Source organism: Notothenia rossii, assembly GCF_949606895.1.
Source record: "Notothenia rossii genome assembly, chromosome: 7".
Classification (NCBI taxonomy): domain Eukaryota; kingdom Metazoa; phylum Chordata; class Actinopteri; order Perciformes; family Nototheniidae; genus Notothenia; species Notothenia rossii.
The window spans coordinates 40,978,239-40,996,348 of NC_136905.1; the positions used below are offsets into that span (position 1 = coordinate 40,978,239).

Below are 18,110 nucleotides of genomic sequence, written 5' to 3' on the forward strand. Positions count from 1 at the left end.
GAGTTCAAACAGGTGCCATTAATACAGTTAACAAGTGGAGGACAGAGGAGGCTCTTAAAGAAGAAGTTACAGGTCTGTGAGAGCCAGAAATCTTGTTTGTTTGTAGGTGACCAAATACTTATTTTCCACCATAATTTGCAAATAAATTCTTTAAAAATCAGACAATGTGATTTTCTGGATTTTTTTTTTCTAATACAGGCCCCTCTCATCTTTTTAAGTAGGAGAACTTGCACAATTGGTGGCTGACTTAATACTTTTTTGCGCCACTGTATGTCTGTTTGATTGACAGATGATTGACATAACCAGCCCGGTGCTTATCCCAACCTCTGGCTTCATCTTATCTGACCAAATTGGAATTGTGTGGCTACAGTAACGGCCAATGACTCTGCTGAGTGTAAGCTCTAGGCTTCAAACATCCTCCTTTCACACTGTTTTTACACTCTTTGTTTAGAGTGCTGAATATAGCAAGACTGCTCTTTGGCATTACCCACTAAGATTCAACTCAATAAACTAAATAATTACTGTTTCCACAGCATTTCATGTTTGTAAAACTGAAACTCCACAGGCAAAGACTCTTAAAATATTGATTGAAGTTTCCATTAAACAAACAAATCAACACAATGTCCCCTTTTACTACTAAGCTCAGACTTTGTGTAGAAATGCGTCAGCCGTCTCTCAGGCTGCTGTTTGCCATGTATTGTAGCAGATAGAATTCAAGCAACATGCATTTCCTGGGAGACAATTACAAAATAAATAATCTCCAAGAATTGCCTTTTCTCTGGCTTTCAGAACCAAAGTTTTAAATCTTTGCTTGTTCAAAAAGAGAAAGGTGATAAAATAAAATAGATTATTCTATTGGTCTGACAGTTCTATGATTGCCGTCGGCACTCGAGGCACAGAGTTCGCCGGAACAGTCAGAGATTAAGGAAATATCTATCAGAAACATTCAGAAAGTAAAAATGTATCAACTTTTAAATTAAAAACTGTTTATTTTCTTGTGAAGAGGTAATGAAACACACCGGAAATCATGCAAAATTAGTGTAAAGATCAAATCCATCTGCATAGCATGATTGGGGCAGGGAGGGGAAATGATGTCAGAGACTGATATCGCATGGCCTGCTATCATCATATCATCTCTAGGATTTATTGAAAAAAAGATTGGAAGAAGTTGTAAAGAAGTGAGTTTACAAGAGTTGTGTAGCTCGAGGCCACATCTGCTGATAGCACAATATCTGACCACATTGTAGGCGGTTAAGATGCATTGTGGGTTATGTAGGCATGGAATATGTACTCAGATAACCTTTATACTTAAATAAAGCGTTTAACTTCAGAGTAAAAATAGACTTCTTAACCATAAGGACAGTGAACTTGGATGTTGACTAAGGAGAGTTTGAGTCATCGAGTGATCGCTTTGTTTTTTCTTCCAACTAAGTTTGGATAAAGTTGGGATTTGTTAAGAACATCTCAGACTGTTTTGTCTTTCTTAAACTTTCGTTCTTCTTTTTATCAATGTTGTCCTGCTCCCAGATTGCAGCGATTAACTTGAGGCTTAAATGATCATTATTAGTGGTAAGATTATTCTATCAGCTTTTGGTCAGATTGTTGGGAGGCTCTTGTCGTGACACTAACGGCCCGTCCACACGGCGGCATGCGTTGAAGCTTCAACGCTTCTTCCCATTCACTGTGAATGGGGCGACGTCACGCTGAACTGCATTGTGGTTCCGTCGCTTCGCGTTGCTCGCTTCAAAAGTTGAGAAAAGTTCAACTTTTGAAGCTTCGACGGAAGCGTCAGACGATCAAATCATATGCCAGTACAAGCTCTGTGTCCAGGGCGGGAGATTCATGTGATTGGTTGTTGGTCGAGTTTCAGACACGTCCGCCGGCAAGCTTCCGTGTGGACGCTGCGTAAGGAATTATCTATGGAAAGCAAACAGTGCCACAATACGCCACTATGACAAAGTGTTCTTAACCTGTTGAGCCCCACGGACCCTCCGAAGGGGCCAAAACCACAACATCTGCAAGCAACAGTGTCTGAGGGCTTCTTAAGATTGAATAAACTATGAATGTTTCATATCCATGTAACGGGAAGAAACTCAGCCAACTGATGATATGCACCATTTTAAGCAAAAAAAAACACAAGACTAACGCTGAGCCTCTGAATTAGCCCAGACCGAAAAAATGCGAACGCAGTTAGCACAGAACTCACGGTATAAAACCCTTACTACTTATCGTAAATGCAAATCCATCGATTATCATCGTGAGATTACACAGATTCGATGGGTATCAGTATCATCACTCCATGATCAAAACTTGCGACATGAGAAACAAAAACAGACATCACAACACGTGGCATTAGGTAGCAAAAACGGAACATTTCTTACCTTAGGTGTTATTCTGATCAAAAGTTATCTTCAATGGCATTAAAACAATAAAAACTGCTGAAGGTTAATCCATAGGTTAATCCAATGTGTCTGTGTCACTTTGGAATGATTTCTGATAATCCATCAGCAATAAAACAAGTTTTCAGATTTCAGAGCGTAAGATTTGGGCAAACTGCTTGCGCATAGCTCTCATTTCTCAATGGTAACGTGTGTGTGTATGTGGAAATTCCCCTTCAATTATATTGGCTCTAACAGTTCAAAAGAGATGTCAATCATCAAAATCGACCAATGGGTTCCAGAGAAACAGCAAATACGCCCATTTCCACCAAAATGACCCCAGAGATGGAGTTGTTTTTGCTAAGCCTCTCTAAAAAGGTCAAATGTCACTTGTTTTGAATCAATCTTGATACAGGGTACTTATTTTATGTTGTACTTTGGATTCATAAAGCTTTTAGTCAACTAACCCATCATCCAAGGTTGGTTTTCACTATAAGTAATGTTTTTTTGGACGGACGGACACAATCATTTACATTTCTTTACTATGTTCAATCTGAATTTTCTTTAAAATAAAAAACATCTATATTGATTCTGACTTTTCTACATCCAACTCACAGGTTTATCATTACTTTGAGAAAAAAGATTATTAATGTTCCCTTTTTAGAAGTGTAGTTATGGTCATTTGTTCTGGAGGTGTCATTTTCGAGCCTGAGACCTGAAAAACAGGCTTGGGGCTTAAACTGCTTTTTTTCGTGCACAATACACACATGTTATGCACATTTAGTTTAAAACACAGCTTTTTACATGTTCTTTAGTGTTTTATTAAGTTATTATTACATTCTAAGCAACTGATGCTCGGCTGGTTTAGAAATGCAAGAGCCTAGGGTTTGAGACCCATTTGTAAGATCTTTTTTCTTCATCTTTTGTTTTAAACGATATCTATATTAAATCACATATAATATGCTTCATACTTGCAATGCTGTTGTACATTAATGTTCATGTGACTTTAGTTTTCCCACCAGTAAAACAATCAACATGCCATTCTGCGGTAGCGATTTGGCTTACTGCTATGGCTTCCATAATAAGCTCAATCTTTACAGGTTTTGCAGATGTCTGGGCCCAACACCTAAGACGATTATCAATACCACAGTACAGATGGGTGGTATACGTTTCCCACAGTGAGACAGGGCTGCGTTAGTTGAAGGTGACCTTGAGTCACGGGGCTAAAGGGCCAAGCTGCTTTCATTTGTGTGAAAGGAACAAAAAGGTTATCCTCTGCACTTATTTGATTGAATTGTCAATGGCAGGATGAGAGTTTTTCTGTTGCTTGCATCCTTGCATGCATATGAATGTGGCGTGGACCAGGTTATTGTCCTGAGGGGGGACCATTAATTATTCCACAAACTCACTAATCTGAGCGTAAGAACTGTTCCGCGCCCTATTTCTTCAGCCTATGTCCCCTTCATCACGATCTGGTTTTTGGCCTTTCTCTAAAGGACAGTGGACTGGAGCGTGCAGCAGGCTGTATGTGACCTTTTTTCATCTGACCTTTGAAAAAAAGTAGCTATTATGGTACCTCAGGGTTGTGTAACAAGCACCCACATAACTACAATAATATATCTCAAATCACGGTATACAGCTGCTATCTCTATTTTATTTTTAGAATAGCGGCACTTGAAATTAACACTAGAACCGCCAACGGGTACATTTTACCCGCAGCTGTTTTTTGATTGTATGTAACTTTTGTTCAATAACATATTAAAGTCTCCCAGTCCGTGACTTTTCCTGAAAGTGTCTTATGTAGCACCCTCTGTTGTTAACAATTGTCAATATGAAGTCAGATTGAAAAAGTCGCCAAAAAAAATGCCATTTATACCTATATCCGCCAGCGGGTAATATTTACCTAATAGAAAATGCAGCGTAAACATGACGTGTTGCTATAGCAACGCCTTTTGTCTACTGCGGTTCCTTATAGATAGAGAGATATATTGAGAGAGATAGATAGATAGATATATAGATATATTGATAGATGATAAAGAGAGAGATAGACAGATAGATAGTTATAGATAGTGTAACATCTTGGAGAATACAAGATCTTGGATGACTGAGCTCACGTTGAGGACGTAATGCATGTGTGCAGGTTACGTGCCGGTTGAAGAAAGATGGACACTCGGAATAAGAGAAGTAGTCCGCGTCGTCTATTTATATAGACAATTATATGTTCATAGAACAGAACATTACAGATATATCGATAGAGATAGAGAGATTTGTACCTAAACAAAACACAAGTCTAACACCAAGCGTTTAAATCAGCACTCTTAGCGATATTTTAAACTCCATGCTATCTGCACAACCTATAGCATATGAAAAGCTGAGAGTCCACAGATTCTATTGGTATAAATTTCATCCCTTTGCGATCAAAACTCACTGTTCTGTATGATAAATAAAAGAACATTGTACCTTGAAAATCTATAGCGGGTACATTTTACCCGTTGGCGGTTTTAGGTATACAGCGACCTCTGGCGGTTCTAGTGTTAAGAGAGAAAAAAAAAAAAGTAAATGAGAAAAATATCCAGAGGGCACATTAAAGTCAAGGCTAAAGCTTAATAACACAACTCCTATGTCAGAAGGACATATTTGTTGGTTCAACAAAAACAAAAAGCCTCGAATGTTTTAACTGCTGCTGCTGCTGGACAAGTTTGCTTTTCCTTTAAGAGCATATCTTTAAAGCTGTGCCATTACCACCAGAAGTAAACTGTATGAAGTGAAAATTAATCATCCTGAATAAAGGAAAGTTATTTTGTATAGATTTGGTAAGTTTTATTTTTTTCAGTATTCAATGTTTACACTTTTATGATGTCATAAGAAAAGCTGCACCTGCTCAATACAAAGTGTATACAAAGGTGCACAATTGTATACATTATATGCATCTATATAAAACAATTTTTTTTTTTTTTCGCTTGAGTCCACAATACTAAAATGAAGTGATGCTACTGTAAAAGTGAGGTTTTTACATTTTGTCCTGATGACAGAAGAAGAGGGAATTTATTACCAAAGTTATTACTATTCATCATGTGTATGACCTAAATGAATGACAAATTGACAGTTTGAGTCTGTAACTCAAACTGAAATGTGAGATAGGGGTTATTATCCTCCTGACTAACGTGGTGAGCCAGCGATGTTTCTAGAACCATTTAGCTTGTGAGACTACATCTACATACAAACAACGTTGAATACTACTACTACATAAAAAATAAAACTGATATGGATACATTTTGGTGATTTTATTTCATATAACTTATCCTTGGTTTGTAAATCTATAAAGAGATGAGAGAAACTACAAAGAGCAATGTTCCCATTCAGTCAAGCACAACCACAGGATCTTGTACCATCAGAGGCTGTGCTGTAATGTGAAACCATTTGAAACAGCCATTAACAAGAAAAACTCAAATAAACTACCAAATGATTTTCCCAAAGATGATCTGAAATAGAGTTGTATTCATCCTGCAGATTACAAATCCATTGCATCATTTGGAAGCTGTGAACCTGGTATTCTGTTGTATGATTTACTGGTTGATCCATTCAAACTCTGTCACATGTAACCACCCCTATGTCCTTAAATATGCAACACATACTCAGAATTTATTTCATATTTACAGTAAAGTAAGGCCAGAGGTGGGAGAAGTACTCAGATCTTGTACTTCAGTAAAAGTAGAAATACCAGAGTGTAGGAACACTCTGTTTCAAGTAAAAGTCCTGCATTCAAAAATGTTACTCAAGTAAAAGTAGAAAAGTCATCTAAATATATTAAAAGTAATTAAAAGTATTAAAGTAAAAGAACTTGCTATGCAGATTGGCCTATTTCAGAATAATTATATAAAGAATCATATATTTATTATGTGTTGTCATTATAATCATTAATGTATTAATGTGTTCATCAAGCTTGTAAAGGTGGAACAAATTGTTATTCTTTTAATTACTGCTGGGTAGCATGTTAATCGAAACCAGGTGTAAATAAAGTCTTATTTTAGTATTTACTAGTGGAGTAAAAGTACCCCTAAATTGTGGTGGGGGTAGAATTACAAAGTTACCTAAATGGAAATACTCAAATAAAGTACAAGAATCTGAGAATTTTACTTAACCCTTGTGCTGTCTTTCGATCAACTTTGCAGCTTTTCTCCTACATTTTATATAACAGTATAACAAATCAACCCAAATCTGCTTTTCACCTTTTCATCTTCTTTTTGGAAATGTATGGGTCAAAAGACCCAGTTTACAAGTGAAAAAATACAAATATGTTGAATGATCTTACAAAATGCACCCAACATGCTATACATTTGAACAGAACCCCAACCCTAATGAAAGTGGTCATCATTTATTTTTCACCAAAAACTTAATATAAAAGCACAAATGTTATTTTTCTGGCACTAAAATAGAAAAAAACCTATATCCCAGCATTTGGAAACGGGGATAATTTGACAAGAGGAACGTTAAGTAGTGCTTGAGTAAATGTACTTGGTTACTTTACACCACTGAGTAAGGCCAACCACAGTACACAGAGATTGTCCCTGAGCAGCAGTGGAATGCCAGTAGTTCTGGTCAGGCTGCAGACAGGCTCCACTGAGCAGTTTGGTAATGGCTCCCTGTTTGGACCAGAGAGGAGCAGCCCGAGGACTTGGCCCCAGATAAGGAAGAGTAATGATCTTTGGCCGATGAGTGAGCCGTGCTGAGGCTGCTTCCACTCGAGCCTTCTCACCAACAAATACTCCGCACGGAGTCATCACTCCAGTGGAGGATGTTTTCTGGAAGCCCCACTGAGAGCACAGTCTCTGGGACGTGCCCAGGATGTCCCGGGGGGCGGGAGTGCTGTCCCGGGCCCTGGCATTTGAAAATGCCATTCTTCCTGTGTGGTTTCTGGGGGCTTCCTGGCCGCAGGAGCACAACAGATGGCCAAATGGACATTCACAATGCGGCCTTCTGGTGCCATCCTCATGCCACATATGCTTCATCCCGCGGCTATGACTTCCTGGAGATTGCTTTCTCACAGTCCCTAACAGCCGTTACCATGGATACACAATCCCAGTTGTGGCGAACAGATCTCAGCACACAAAAACAAAAACAGACGCATATACACAAACAAACACAACCCAGTATTGAAAGCGCCTTGAATTCCTGAAACCCCACAAGCGAAGCATTACAAAGTCGCTGTTGGATATTATTTTATCAGCATAACTCATACTGGTAATGCTGGTCCGTAGCTTTCCCTTATATTGCTTATTATTCAGATTTCACATGTCATGGAGCTGAATTGTTGGTACTTGTTGATGCAAAGCTTCTCTGTGAAGCCTCAACAAAGGCTGACTCTTCAGAGAATGGATTTCACTCTGAGGTTATGAGAAGATAATCAGAGGCATTTCAAAACATATCCCGAGCAGTCATGTGGTCATGCTTTAGGAAACAATCGGCCTGCTTTGGCTGACTGATAACTTAGGCCAATTGGAGAAGACTTTGAAAGCAAAGACGATTGATTACTTCGCTTTTAATTGGCTCGGCTTGGTATGAGGTACACAGGCACTGTCTTATTAGCAGAATTTGAAAGCTTTAAACTCTGCACTGGACATATTGAAATGTAAATAATATTCATCATATTACCTGGTTCAGTGATGGACCAAGTCTCTTGTTATGGGTTATTTTATGATGAACACGGTCTCAAAATCTAACATAGCATTTTGGCAAACATACCGATCCACCGACAGGACACATAACTGTCTGTGCCTTTTTAACAAATGTTGACAAATAAATGTATGTGAAAGATCATGGTTAGGGCTTTAATTAGTACTTAGGGTAATGTAAGTAAACCTTCCTCATCGAGGTGACAATAATTACAATTTAATTAATGTTATTCTTGGAGAAGAATAGGAAAATGATTACTAGTTTGATGTTTTTTGTTCATTCCACTCACCCCAAACTCACTCAGCACTCTCTCATTTCTGTGTGAATAATAATTACTTGTATAAAATGTTGGTAATATATTTTTCTGTAAACAACGGATACATTGAATGTCAATGTGATCAGAGTGAGTATAAGCCAGAGAAGCAGCTATTATTATCAGTCATATATTAACAAATATAATATGGACATAACCTGTTAAACCCTATTCCTGTTTTCCAGGTCTCAGGCTCGAAAATGACATTTCCAGAAAAAATGACCATAACTACACTTCTAAAAGGGGAAAATTAATAATCTTTTTTCTCAAAGTAATGATAAACCTGTGAGTTGGATGTAGAAAAGTCAGAATCAATATAGATGTTTTTTTATTTTAAAGAAAATGCAGATTGAACATAGTAAAAAACTGTAAATGATAGTGTCCGTCCAAATATTATTTTTTACTTATAATGAAAACTACCCTTGAATGATAATAAGTACCCTGTATCAAGATTGATGCAAAACAAGTGACATTTGACCTTTTTAGAGAGGTTTAGCAAAAAAAACTCCACCTCTGAGGTGATTTGGGTGGAAATGGGCATGTTTGCCGGTTCTCTGGAGCCCATTGGTCGATTTTGGTGATTAACATCTCTTTTTAACCGTTAGAGCCAATATAATCAAAGGAGAATCTTCACATACACACCAACGTTACCATTGTGAAGTGGGGGCTTCACGCATGCAGTTTGCCTGAAGCGAAACCTATCTCACGCTCTGAAATCTGAAAACTTAAAAGTAGGTTTATTGCTATTGGATTATCAGAAATCATTTCAAAGTGACACATAATTGGATTGGATTAACCTATGGATTAACCTTCAGTCGCATTTTTATCGTTTTAATGCCATTGAAGACACATTTTGATCAGACAACGACGAAGGTAAGACATAATGCCGTGTTTGCTACCTAGCGCCATGTGTTGTAATGTCTGTGTTTGTTTATAAAGTCGCGAGTTCTTATCATGGAGTGATGATCTAGATACCTATCGATTCTGTTTCTAATCACGATGCTATTAGATATGTTGGATGTGCAGTTACGATAAGTAATAAGGGTGTTATGAGTGAGTTTCTGTGCAACCACCGTTAACTTTTTTTTGCTCGTGGCTAATTCAGAGGCTCAGCCTTAGCTTTGTGTTTTTTTTTGCAAAAAAATTAAACAATGATCAGTTAGCTGAGTTTCTTCCTGTTACATGGATATAAAACGTTCATAGCTTATTAAATACTAAGAAGCCCTCAGACGCTGTTTCCTGCAGATGATGCGTTTTTCCGCCCGGGGTCGGGTCGATGGGGTTCAACAGGTTAAGTCACTTGTTGGATACGTGTTGAATAGGTAAAACAATCACAGGACTTACATACTGCTGTTGTTGCTTGTAAAACCAAAAACTACCTTTTGTTTAAGGTAAAACGTTTGTCCTTTGGCTTTGTCATCTGAATATGTCAGTGAGTCACATGAAGTTACATATTATGTAACAGTTTTTTAATGAACATAACCAATAATGTCGTAACCTAAAGCTAACTAATCTTTTCAAAATGTTAAGCATATGGCATATGTTTCTGCATGTGTAATTAAAGGCTGATATGAAACCTATTTTTTTGTCAGAAACATTAACAACATGTCTGTTGTATTGCAGAAAGTGTACAATGCTCAGTCTTTCTAGGGAGTTTTTGGCACACAGTGCTGATTTAATTTTAGCAGCCTAACCCCTAGATTCCACCGGGTCCGTCTGTGTTGCGTTACGGCCGCATTACGGCTGCGCCGCGGCGTTCACCAAGATCGCGGCCACTCTAGGCAATGGGTGCTATTCCACCAGACGCGCCGAGTTACGGCTCAGCGTCCCAGAAGCGTGTCGTTGCTAGGCTCCACTCAAAATAGGATTCAAGTCTATTTTTCGACGTGAGGCGTTGCAGAGGCGCCGGGCAGGAAGTGGACTGGTCAGAGCATCCGGCCCATCCCCAAAATAAACTAATTTTGCAGACCCTATCCCTCCGTAGTCTTTCAAGTAGGAGGGGGAAATGCCAGCGTTCTCCTCTGGTTTACAGGCACTGTGTAAATTATATACATAGAATAATTATGATGATGAATTCATTTTTTTACCACTAAAATACAGCAACACATCTTTGATTCATGTCATTTATAACTGGAATATTACAATTATTATTAACTTTGTCTGTACAAAGTAGCCTGTCCAGGAAATATGCCCAAATCAACAAAAACTGCGAGCTGGCAGGTAAGACGCTCCGCTTCCGAAATGCTTCTGAAACGCCCAGTAGGGTATGATGCCGGAGGAGGCCGGACCAAAACCGCGGCGCAGCCGTGACGCGACGCAGACGTACCCGGTGGAATCTAGGGGTTAGGTCCATCTTTAATCGCAGCACAGGCAGAAGCTTGAGGCAATTAGCTGCACTAACAAAGGTCAGCTCTTCCCTCAGGTTTAAAGTTAACCACACTGCACATTTCCATCACAAATGTTTAAATCGTACGTGATAGGTGTCAGGGATTAATTCTGTCTTTACTTCTAAATATTTAACCTTATTGCCTGTTGACGTTTACGACTAACCCTGATCTGTGACGCCAGCACTTAGTCTTAGTTTTATGACCGGTCAACTCTCGGTCACAGAGCCTAAGAGTCAGATAAGTGATTCAGTGTCTCCAGGTGTTAACGACCCATCCCCCAATATGTGGTTTAACTCTCTGTAAACTAGTTAAATGGGCTATCAAGAGAGATACTGGGCAGAATTGATATGACAACCCACCCGTGCAGTCAGAACCTTTTGCTGCTGTGACTTGTGATATGAATTCTCCGGCCGTTATACTTGTTATAAACTATCATTGTTTGACATCAAAGCTCCAACTCTCCTCTTGTCTCTCTGAGTCCTGACTCTCCATTGCTGCAGAATTTTCCCTTAAAATAGGCATACTTTATTGCATTAATCTTATCTGGCTAACTATAGGAAACAATTCCTCCTGCTTCCAGTGTGTGTGCTATAAGCTAGGCTAATTAGCACCTGTCACTCTTAACTCTGCACTGGACATATTGAAATGTAAATAATATTCATCATATTACCTGGTTCAGTGATGGACCAAGTCTCTTGCTATGGTTTATTTATGATGAACACAGTCTCCAAATCTAACTTTTAGCATGACTAAATGTGTGTGACTGGTGTCACCCCCTCAGGCTTAATTTGTCTTTGGACAGCATACACATTGCATGAAGAATTAAGACACAAAGATTGATCTGTCAACTTTTGAAATATGTGTGACAAATAATTAGTACAGAAGATATTTTTGCATTAAAGCACACATTTCCAAATAGTTCCAACACTGTCCAGGCCTCCTGCAGTGACACTGGTCGTTAGACAAACAGTGGCAAAAAGTTTCCATGTCCTCATCTTTATATATTTTGGTCAGACAGATGAGTAATTACAAAGAGACAACACAGACACAGCAGCTCATTATCTGCATTCTGTTGTTCTATCACTTCATTCTCGGGGGATGGTAAACCATGGCATCTCTATGCCCTTGCCAATACTTTGTGGAACAAACAAAGTTGTGAGGCAGAACCAGGAACTAATTTCATTAGCGGCTGCCATTTGTGACTGATTACAGGCTGTTCTCAGTGGCTGGCAAGCAGGTCCAGAGTTCTGGGAGGTTAATAACCAGTAACAATCAATTACTTAACCAATCTGATATGATCAATGGGGTTCCCAATCCAGCAGACAGCAAGTCGAGAAGCGGAATACGATAAAACCACAAGCTCTCCAGAAGCAATGAGCTGCAGCTAAACTGTTCCCCAAAGCTCAACCGCTTTGCATCAGATAAATAAAGAAACCAAAACTTAAAAAACATTTCGTTTTTTTTGTATTGAAGTTGCCCAAGCAAGTCGGAGCCGTACAGGAAACATGCGAGTCTAATTAACACAGATCTAAATATGAATGAAATATAATCTAGATTAGATGGACTCAATTAGCATATAATTTATGAACAAAACTCACAGGAAGAGGTGGGATCACGTCAGACGGTCAAAGAGAAAAGAGTGCAGCAGCATCTCAATTAGCACACAGCGAGTCTGTTTTTTTTATTATTATATAAATGCATTCCCTTAGCACATTTGGTGTCATTACAAGAGTGAAGGTGTTAAGTCCTGCTAGACTCCAGGGGTGTCAAAGTCAAATGCATCAGAGGGCCAAAAAAACAAATTTGCTACAAGCCGAGGGCCGGACTGGTTCAATTTTTATTAAAACATATTAAAATGATTGCACATAACCTATTGAACCAAGACCTAACACAGTGCATCGTATATTATTTAATGATTAAATGAATGAAGCAATATTTTCTTATGGCTCTGTCATTTATTTAAAGGGAAAACATTTTCAACAGGCAAACAGCAAAAAAGTTAATGTCCTTCAAAAATAAAATATGCTCCTTAATATCGAGATAAATGCATAAATGAAATTGCATGCATTATAAACTGAAAATGCAATATTGTGCTGTTCCCATGCTTTCAAATAGTAAAATGAGAAAATAAAAAAATAAAAATAAAATCAGTTGTATTCTTTCTCATGGCTCTTATCTGCAATCCATTAACTGAAAAATAAATATAAATAAATAAAATACAAAAATCTATGGCACACAGACAAAACAATACTTCTTTCAAAGAAAAATCATGTCTTGTAGAAACAAAAAATAAAAATAAATAAAAATTTAACTGAATTAAAAACTAAAAATAAGTTAATGCTCTGTGATGCTCACTTGTCTGAGGCTGAGCCTGATACTTGGTGGTGTCCCATCTTTTGTACAAGTTCATCAATGTTCGGGGTCAGGCTCTGAGCTGAGGAAATCCTCAGGATTGACTCAAGGTGTGTATCAGTAAGACGGCTCCTGTGTGATGTTTTGTTTAGCTTCATCAAAGAGAACATTTGTTCACACAGGTATGTGCTGCCAAACATAGAGAGCGTCTGAGCAGCTTGGATGCGCAGCTGAGGCAATGTGTCGGGGATGAAACGTGCAAACTCAGCAGCACCCACTCTCTCATATTTTTCCCTCAGTGTGTCATTGCACTGGAGCTCAATCAACTCCATTTGCAGGTTTGTTGGTGCGCTTTCCACGTCAACTCCAAAAGGATTGGCGAGCAGTTCAAACCTGCTTTTTTGAGCTTCAAAGTCAGCAAATCGGCGTCGGAAGTCGGCGGCAAGTATGTTGAGTTTATCAGCAAACTGTGCACTCGGGAACACAGCGGTAGAGAGCTTCTCTTTCATTGTCTGGCAGCTGGGAAAGTGGCTCAAGTTTTCTTTCCGCATCTGTGTCTCCCACAGGATCAGCTTGGTTTTAAACGCCTTCACTGTACTGTACATATCAGAGATGACACGCCCCCGTCCCTGCAGCTGCAGGTTCATCGCATTCAGATGGCTTGTGATGTCGCACAGAAACGCCATTTCACACATAAATGTTTCATCTCGGAGCTCTGTTGTGTCTTTCCCTTTGCTTTCCATGAACAGACAGATCTCCTCATGCAGCTCGAAACATCTTTGCAGCACTTTTCCTTGGCTTAGCCATCGCACAGCCGTGTGATAGGGCAAGTCACCATACTCTGTATCTAACTCGCCCAGAAATGCCTTGAACTGGCGGTGATTTAAACCTTTGGCCCTAATGAAGTTAACTGCACGCGTTATGATGCTCATTACATGATCCATTTTCAAGGCTTTGCCACATAACGACTCCTGGTGTATTACGCAGTGATAAGCTGTCAGCTCACCTGTGACGTTTTCGTCCCGCATCCTCTCACGTATTCTTGCCACCAATCCACTCCTATGTCCACACATCGCGGGTGCTCCGTCTGTTGTCAATCCCACGAGTTTTCCCCAAGGCAGCCCCATCTCATTTACACATCTGGATACCTCTTCATACAGATCTTGTCCTGTAGTTGTGCCATGCATAGGACGTAATGCCAAAAACTCTTCTGTTATGCCCAGGCTGGAGTCAACTCCACGAATGAAAATTGACAGCTGGGCAATGTCACTTGTGTCGGTGCTCTCATCCGCAGCAAGTGAATATGCGATGAAATCTTTTCCCTTTTCCACAAGCTGTTCTTTTAGATTGGTGGAAAGCTGGTCTACACGTTCAGCAACGGTGTTTCTGCTCAGGCTCACGTTTGAAAATAGCTGCCTTTTGTCTGGGCACACCGTGTCACAAACTTTAAGCATACAGTTTTTGATAAACTCTCCCTCTGTAAAGGGCCGGGCTGATTTTGCAACTTCTTCTGCCACAATAAAACTAGCCTTGACAGCAGCCTCGCTTTGTGATTTGGCTTTTGTGAACAGAGCCTGCCGGGACTTAAGACCTCGTTTTAATTCTTCCACCTTCTGTAGCCTTTGTTCCATGTCCATATTCTTGTCTTTGTCTTTGTGTTTCTTAGACGTTTCATGGTGCCTTCTTAGATTATATTCTTTCATTACGGCCACACTTTCTCCACACAGAAGACACACAGCTTTGCCTTTTACCTCCGTGAACATGTACTCTGCCTCCCACCTGGCTTTAAACCCCCTGTTCTCACCGTCCACCTTCCGTTTAGCCATTATTGGGGAGCGGGGTTGCTGAAAGTTGACATCTGCCCTGAATGCTGATGACTAACGAAGCCGAGGCCCACTTGCGGCGCTGCAGTGAGTTCGCGGGCTACCGTTGCATTGTGGGAAATGTAGTCTTGGTGCGTGCAAAACACAAGCAGGCGGCTGTGGCCTGCGGGCCGGTTCTAATACTAATCAAATATCATCCCGGGGGCCAAGATAATTCATTCGCGGGCCGGATCTGGCCCGCGGGCCTTGACTTTGACACCCCTGTGCTAGAGGCTACAATGTTTATTAAACTAGACACTATTAGTGTTGTGCATAACAAACAACAGGCTGGTGCTACAGGACAGGCCATGGGAGACAGGTTTATTATCTAAAAGTAAAATATACATTTGCAGAATAACTTGTTTGGCAATCTGTCTCTGAGATATTGTACGTGCATTTTGATGAGTTGTCTTATATGTCTTAGAAGGAAGCTTTGTGCCCAACATAGGTCCACGTGCTAGGAGGCATCTATTTTACTGAGAATATTGTTCAATTCATAAATCAATGTAATTCATTAAATGTTAAGTTCCTTGTGTGAATATAAAAACAACCTCCCACACACTAATAATGACTACTCCTCTTTTCTCATCTGTGCCCCATATTTGACTGTTGTTTATTTTTTTGTTGTTTTGATACATTCCATGAATATCAAATCATTGTGATAAGCGTTTGTGTGGGAGAGAAATATACATTAAAACCTACAGTATACAACACATAAAATCTAAGGGCAGAATAGAGCTTCTTTAAATACACAGACGCACACAGGCAATCAGCAGGAGGCAGATTTAGAATATAATATACAAGTTGTACAACATATAAATTCATAGTATGATGGAAAATTCAACATATCTGAGTGACCGTCCATCCTGTGCATGCCTTTGCGCAGCATCTTTCAGTCCTCAGACTTTAATTTGGTTTTTAGTGTACGCCTGACAGCTTATTTTCCATGGACAGGCCAATCATAAGCAGTCTAGAAGAAAGAAAAACAATCATAAAAACAAAGAGAAGTTTTTATTTTGTGTTATTACATGGCTTAGTTGAATACTCGATTCAGAACACGTGACACGTTGTTAATCCAGAACAGACAGACCGCTGTCAAGGATTTATCGACCGTTGTTAAGGAGAGCTCACATCTGCAGAAAGAAATTCGGTCGATTTAACTGTTTTTCAAATGTAACAGTTTGAAAAGCAAAGCAAAGTGTCTGCTTGTCTTTAGTTTTCCACTGTCGTGTGATAGTAACATGGAGGATTTTAACATTACTTTTAATATATTTGGAGAACACAGTAATTTGGAGGAATGGTTAGTTCCCCATTGAAGAAAAGAAAAAGACAAGCGGGACAAGAAAACAGCGGAGAAGTAAGAGAGGCGAAAAGACACAGATTTAAATGACAGAGAAATCGACCAAATTGAAGAGGACAGGCATGAATTGAATACAAAACGGAACACATTATGGGCTATGAAACTATTTAAAGAGTTGCTGATTGAAAAAAAACAACCAACAAAGTTTGACAGCTCCGGGGCAGAAACCCTCAACACGCAGCTGCGGTCCTTTTATGCAACGGTCCAGACCTAAAACGGCGAAACCTTTTCAGTTGCCAGTTACTTTGGCATTAGGGCAGGGATATCAAGATTTGACATAATGAATTGCGCTACTTTTAAAGCAAGCAACAATGTTTTCACATCTGTTGTAAAAAAGCTCCGCAAAAACGGGAAAGACGTCAGCCAGCACCACCCGCCGATGTCAGCTGCGGATCTGCGGCTGCTCAGGGCTTCACAGGCGCTGCCTGTGGACACAGCCGGCGGACTGGTCCGGAAAGTGTGGATGGATGTCCAGCTGCATCTTGCCAGACGAGGCAGAGAGAGAAATAGACATTTGATTCAAAGCTCTTTTATTTTGAAACATGATGATCAAGGATGCGAAAACATATCTCTTGCCCACAACGCCGACACCAAGAATCATAAAGATCCAAAAGACACGAATAAAGAGAATGACAGAGGTTTTATTTCCGCCGAGCCTGAAACCAAAATTGCCCCGTTGCCAGCTTCAAAAAGTATGTTTCCCTGTGCCCATCTGACGCCAAAGCATTCTACATTCACCCACTAAAAAAGGACCAACAGCTTCTCAACAGTGAATCAGTGTGGTATTCATGTGAACCCATGGGACATCATTTGTTTGGGCAAATGCTACCCACAATAAGCCAGGCATCCCAGATTTCAAAGCGCTACACGAACCACGAGAAGCACGGCTGTACAACTGCTCTTTCAGCCTGGTCTTGGATCAAAAGAGATCATGTCTGTGACTGGGCACAGGTGCGAGAGCAGCCTGAAGAGTTACTGGGCTCCGACAATAACTGAAAGGGAGAAATTAAGCAACATCCTTTCCTCCAACCCAGGGAATAGCAGCACAACGGGTCAGTGCCTTTTCCTAGTTGTCTGTCCTCACACACACATTAGCGATACAACTGTGGCAATATTTGTTTTTACATGTTGGGAATTGTGCTTTCAGGTGTGTCATCTGTGAAACCCCCACAAGGAGAGAGGATCGAGGACAGAAACATCGATCTGTATATCCCTAAAGATTTCCCATTCACCATGTCAAATTGCACTATTAATGGAAACGTTCAAGTACATTTTAATTACAGCTAAGGCTCAAATGCTAACCTGCACATAGTTAGTTGCTATCGAAGCAGTTCCTGCCGTTGCAACATAGCCTAGTTCAAATGGCAACAACGGACTATTTTTCGTAGCGGATGCATGTCATTGATTGTCAATCAACAAAAACATTTTCTAAATCAATAAACGCATTTCAATTAATATTGGGAGTCATGTCTTTACTTTGTTGAGAATGTGGCCTTGTAATAAGCGGGATGATGTGCAGCGACTTGGTCATTATGGGGAAAAGAACACTGACAGGCTGTTCAGGAGCCCGACGCAAAGCTCCTGAACAGCTAAAAAAAATACAGGATTTTTTGCGTAATTCGTTAAAGGTCCACGAGATGACGGCATAGTGTCCAATTGATGAGTCAATGTCTCCACGTATTGTACAATATTGTACAATGCATGGACATTTCAATACAAATTGAATTCCATTAAATGGACAGTGTAAAATGTGGTTTAAATAGGCAGGAAAAGGGTTTCAAATGT

At 39.8% G+C, this 18,110-nt stretch overlaps 1 protein-coding gene across 8 annotated transcripts in view; it reads right to left on the minus strand.

The window, feature by feature from the left end:
* The window catches only part of tsnare1 (T-SNARE Domain Containing 1), a 403,887-nt gene that overhangs the window by 337,962 nt on the left and 47,815 nt on the right, over positions 1-18,110 (minus strand). The window lies entirely within an intron of this gene.